The sequence below is a fragment of the Callorhinus ursinus genome, unplaced genomic scaffold (genome assembly GCF_003265705.2).
Source record: "Callorhinus ursinus isolate GAN/ISIS: 27379988/994484 unplaced genomic scaffold, GSC_fseal_2.0 scaffold5, whole genome shotgun sequence".
Lineage (NCBI taxonomy): Eukaryota > Metazoa > Chordata > Mammalia > Carnivora > Otariidae > Callorhinus > Callorhinus ursinus.
Genome location: NW_027397067.1, coordinates 11477814 through 11483872, shown reverse-complemented (window position 1 = coordinate 11483872; position 6059 = coordinate 11477814). Strand labels below are relative to the sequence as shown.

General features: G+C 35.8%; 1 long non-coding RNA gene across 1 annotated transcript in view; it reads right to left on the bottom strand.

Annotated features, from left to right (window-relative positions):
• Window positions 1-4346: 4346 nt before the first annotated feature.
• Window positions 4347-6059, bottom strand: part of LOC112823087 (uncharacterized) — a 25638-nt gene continuing 23925 nt past the window's right edge. The window contains exon 4 of the long non-coding RNA XR_012378205.1: window positions 4347-4802. This is a non-coding gene — a long non-coding RNA (uncharacterized lncRNA). The remainder of the gene's footprint in view (window positions 4803-6059) is intronic.

Here is a 6059-nt window from a genome sequence, read left to right as displayed (position 1 = left end):
GGGAAGCCTGCTTCTCCCTCTCCCTCTGCTTGTGTTCCTTCTCTCACTGTGTCTCTCTCTGTCAAATAAATAAATAAAATCTTAAAAAAAAAAAGACTGATGAATCACAGACCTGTAACCCTGAAACAAATAATACATTATGTTAATACAAAAATAAAATAAAATCTATTTTGCCTGAAGGGGATAACTACTCCAGCTTTCTTTTGGTTTCCACTTGCATGGAATATCTTTTTCCATCCTTTCACTTTTAGTCTATGTGCAATCTAACATCTAAAGTGTGTCTCTTATAGACAGTATATAGATGGATCTTGTTTTTTATGCAGTCAGCTACTCTATGTCTTTTGAGTTGAGAAGGAAGCCAGTTATCTGTTTAATTGACTTTCCTTTGTGAGTTATCTGGCTTTTCCCTCTGATTGTTTTTAAGATCTCATTGTTTTTGGTGTTTTGTCATGTCATTATGATGTACTTACCTGGGCATCTCTTTAAGAGGCATTACATATAGTGGCTAAGAGCATGAACTCAGGACCCAAATTGCTCCTATAATTTCCCAATTATGAAAACTTGGGCATATTATTTAAGTTTTCTGTTTCTCAATTAGCTCACGTGTTGTGAGGATAAACAGTTGATATATAAATTGTTTAGAATTCTGTCTGGCTTGTGTTGAACACTTTTTCTTTATTTGTTTTAATCTTTTTTTTCTTGCTTGTGACTCATTGAACTTCCTGATTCTAAGATTCATTATCTTTCAACATTTATACATTTAAAACTTCCTGCTTCCTCATTCTTTCTGTTATATCCTACAACATTGACTGGACTTTATTGGAGTGCTTTATTCTATCATACTATCATACATATCATTCTATCATACAAGTCTCTTAACGTCTTATTTTTCAGATAGATTTTCCAGTTTGCTAATTCTTTCTACAACTATTTCTAATTTACCCTTTGATCAGTTCTTTCAGGTTCTAATTTCATTTCTAGAGTTTCTATTATTTTATTTATCTAATCTCTAGGATTTTGGTAGTCTCTCTTTTTTTTTTTTTTAGTCACACTTTTATACTACCTTTTTTTAAAAGACATGTTAAACATATTGCTTTATTTTTTATCAGATACTTCTAACATCTGGTGATTAAATATCTGATTCTTTAGTTTTTTGTTTAGTATAATTTTCATTCAGATAGCTTGGTTTCTCCCATGTCCAGAGATACTTCCTAGAATTCTTCCCCTAGAATGACAAGGGAATTCCCTGTGATTAGTTAACTGCATTTCTCCAGAGAGGATTTGCTTTTGCGTCCCCTGGGTTTGGTTAAGGCCTGAGATTAAGATTCAGTATTATACGCTGCCTCGGCATCTGAAAACTGGAGGGCCTCAAATGGCCTAAGCACAACTTTTCTTCCTTCTTCTACTCCTTTGGATAAGGTCCCCTAGCCAAACAACCTTATGTATCATGGAGACAATGCACAGTGCCTGCTTATTCCTAAGTAGTAAGTTTTAGTTTCCTGCCAGGCTACATAATTATGCAAACAAGCCAATCACTTCCTCCCACAGGAATCAGGAGTCATCCTACCCTCTTAGTACTAAAGAGATTGATTCTCATAGCCCTTGTTTTTCATTCTGTATCCAAGTGCAACAGTGTGACCCTGTATGAACTATCCTTTCCCCCAGGCCATGAGTATATATGATTAATAAATTGCTGTCCCTCTTCCTTGTCCAGTGTTGAGTGCCCTGTGTTGGACCATCCTCATATCCCTAGGGCGGGAAACCCTCCCTCACCAATAGGATGAAGAGAAGGCAAAAAAAAAAAAAAAAGGAAACAGCTCTGAGGTCATTACCAACATATTACACTTCAACTAAGTTTCTATCTTGAGAGTTTGGACACCCATCTTATAATGTAAAATCAGGCCTCAACCCCAAGTAAGTGTAAAGCACAATTTACACCCTCTCTCTAAGAAGTTTTTTTTTTTTTCTCATACTTTTTCTCCATTACTCAGAGTTGAAGATAAGATACATATACCCACCATCTCTCTAGGGAGTGTTTTTGCTATCTATGATGGGACTGGGAGGCTGGAGAGCCTGTTAGCAATTCTTTGTACGTGAATTTCTCCAACTTGACTTTTAGCCCTGTTCAGTCCTGTGATTTATTTCCTACCTCCTACACACAGGACTTATCAAATCCATTCAAAGCTACTTCCAAGTGAAACACTAATGCTTGTGCTTACTTACTACATATTTTCTCCCTTTCTTATCCTTTCTGCAAAATTTAATTTTTTCTGTAATTTTATCATCTTTTAATTTTAATTCCAGTATAACAAAACTTAATTCTTGCTCCACATGCATTAAAAATATTTTTGTTCATGGGGTGCCTGGGTGGCACAGTCAGTTAAGCATCAGACTCTTGGTTTCAGCTCAGGTCATGGTCTCATGGGTCGTGGGATTGCACTCTGTGGGGAGTCTGCTTGGTTCTCTCTCTCCCTTCTCCTCTGCCCTTCCTCCCACTCTCTCTCTCTAAAATAAATAAATTTTTTTAAAAAATTAACACTTTTACAAAAATATTTTTGCTCATATATATTATACAGATCTACTTTTTTTTGGTTATACCAGAAGTTTTCTAAACATGGTGCTCTCTCTCTTCCTTCCCTACTTCCTTCTTCCCTCCCTCCCCTACCTCTCTCTCTCTCTCTCTCTCTCTCTCTCTCTAACATACATGCATGCACACACACACACACAAAATATAAAACTTATTGAACCTTTTTGCATGTCATTCATTGTGTGTTCCCCAAGCATGTGATTATATTGGCACCACAGCATTTAATCATAGAAATGTAGATAATTTAGCTTATTTCTATTTTCAGACATTAAGATTCCAGAAATTGTAATATTTTTACAGCTATAAACAGTGCCCAAATCATGTCCTTGTATAAAAGTCTTTGTATCCTTGATTATTTCCTTAGAATAGATTCTTGGATGGGTTATTATCCTGACAAAGGGTATGAACTCTTTTAGGGCTCTTGATGGATTTTGCCAAATTGCTTTCTAGAAAGGTTGTAGCAATTTACAATTCACTGCAGTGTGTGATAGGTGAAAAGTGCTGTCTCTTCGGTGATTTAATGTGCATTTCCTGATTACTCATGAGGTTAGACATTAACCGAATGCACTGTATGTTTAACCAATTCCCTTGTAAGAGTATCAGGTGATTTTAATTATCCCGTTTGAAGCTTTGTTCTTCACTCAAAATATTTGTGCATCTTCCTCTAAGCATAACGCTGTGTTATAACTAAAGATTAGCTCACCAGCCCAGCATACTTCAATACCCAAGGAATAACTGGCATACAAGGGAACAATTATGTAATGATGCAAGGAAATGTAGCGGCAAATGAAGGCTTCTGCTCAGCAAACCCACTGCTGTACAAAAGCAAAGATCCTTATTTCACTGTTTTGAATAATCAAAATGAGGCTTAATATAATTTCATGCTTTCTATTGAAAAGGAAAATACCATATTGAAATCTGACTTTAAATGATTTTTAATTTGGCTATTTTACAGCTAATATTGTTCTTCCACCCCAGGAGTATTTTGGATCCATTCAACACGTCTATTTTCTGTACCAACATCTTGCTCAAACCACTACTTGTTTCCATTATCTCTGGGAAGGGATCTGCTAATTGTCACCTAAAGGAATTCTGAGCTATTATTTAACAAACTATTACAATTTAATACAATATTGTAAAACCGTTGGCTTTTCTCTTAGTTTTATAAATCACATTCTTAGGAAATCAACTCTTTCCTTCTAAAAATATTCTTTCCATGTGAAACATCCCTTGGAACAGTCATTTGTCTTTTCATTGCATTATTATCCATAACAATTTCTTAGCGAAGGCCTCTCATGTGAAAATATGGCCATCTCGATGAAATTTTGTGATATCCCAACCAGAATGTTCCTTTAAATCCCAGATAAAAAGCTTTACATCTCTTCATTCCCTTGATATCCAGAGACAGAGGGTCGGTTGACCATGGATGCTCCAGGCAAGAATAAAAACATGTGCATGCATCTCATTTACACCAGAGGACAAAAGAGAAATACATACATTTCTGTTTTAAATAATACAACTAGGTAAAATCTAATGCAGGAAAAAAGTAGATTGTGTATCAAGCAGCTCCTTTACTGAGAGAATAATTTTTGTTTTATTATGAAAATTTTTACACTATTTTCCGGGTGCACTGGCTTCATGAAGGGTCTGTTTGCATTGTAGCTTGCCAGAACTAAGAAATGCTTTGCCTAGTCTCCATTGCTGCAGGCCTAATCCTGGTAGATGTGATGGGCTATTGAGTACATCATTTATGGCAATATTAAAGAAAACTGTATCTTTATTGAAAAAGGGAAAGAGGGGCACCTGGGTGGCTCAGTCGGATAAGCATCCAACTCTTGATTTCAGCTCAGGTCATGATCTCAAGCCCCATGTCAGGCTCTGCGCTGGGTGTGGAGCCTGCTTAAGATTCTTTCTCTCCCTCTCCCTCTGCCCCTCCCCCCTTATGTTCTCTCTCTCTCTCTCTCTCTCTCTCTCTCTCTCAAATAAATAAATAAATAAATATTTTTTAAAAAGAAAAAGAAAAGAGAGAAGAAAGGGAGGGAGGGAGGGAGAGGGGAGGGAGGGAGAGAAAGAAAAATGAGGGAGAATCCACAGGGTGGCCAGGCAATGCTCTGTTCTCAGCTGGGTTTGCTTGTCCATCTGTAGTCAGCTTTGCTGATCTTGGCAGGTCTCTTCAGTATGCTAGCTTGAGCTTGCTCTAATGGTGGAAGCACAGCTAAAAACAAAACAAAACAAAAGAATAGGTGTGTTCAAGGCCTCTCAAACCAGCATAATATAGTCTCTTCCATTTTCTAGTGTCCAAAGCAAATTCCAGTATTATTTCAGAATTAAGGAATAGGGAAATGGACTGCACCTCCTCATGGGAAAACCTGCAAAGTTGTGTTTCAAAGAGTATGGATAAAAGAAAAGAGAAGAATTTGAGGTATTTTTGAAATTCATCTACTAAAAAGATAACAATTGTCTACAATAAAGTTGCATACATTATTCCTCCCAATTTTTCCTTAAGTTTATCACATCCTATGATGTAATTTTAATAATAACAAATTATGCTATATTTACCTTCAAGCCTGTTATGTAAATAACTTTATTGATAAGCATCTTCCGGGTCAATATATATATAGCTAGATCATTCCTTTAATGTCTCTATAAGGTTTAATAAATCAGTGCATCATCATTTAAGAATTTCCCTATGGGTGAAAATATACTTGACTTTTTTTCCTATTGCAAACATATCTCTACAAGCACATCTTTGTATACTCAGGATTTTAGTCATAAAAGTTTGTTTCCTAGAAGAGCGATTTCTGGTTCAAAGGGTGGATATATCTTTCATTTTACTGGAATAAATTTACTTTACAGAAAAAGGCTAGTTTTGGTAACATATGTGTCAAAGTAATTAGTGCTAGTTGTTGGAACAAAGAACCCCAAAGTACTGCGACTTAACACAAAGAAAGTCAGATATGGGTCAGGCAGCCATCTTAAATAGCTCTCTACCAGAGGGTTACTAAGGAACCCCAGCTCCTTCCTTCCACCATGTGCCTCTGCCACCTCAGAGAGTGGCCTTTGAATTCCTGCACCAGATCCTCTGCATTCAACAAGATGCCAAGGAGAGAGTGTTGGGATAAGGAGATAAGGAAATATTTTAAGGCCAAGGCTTGGAGTTTCTTATTTTCTTTCACTGATATTTCTTTGGCCAAAACTCAGTCACATAGCCTCAATCTAAGTACAAGGGAAGCCGGGAAATGTAGTTTTCTTATGTGCTCAGGGCTAGGAACAGTATCAATGAACATCTGGTCAGCTTGTGTCTCTGATGATATATTTTCTGTATGTGATATTTCTATTATTTTATTATTATTATTAATTATTATTTATATATAATATATTTATATATTTATATATGATTATATATCATATATAATTATATAAATATAAATATTTATAGATAATATATATTATATATATTTATATATAATAA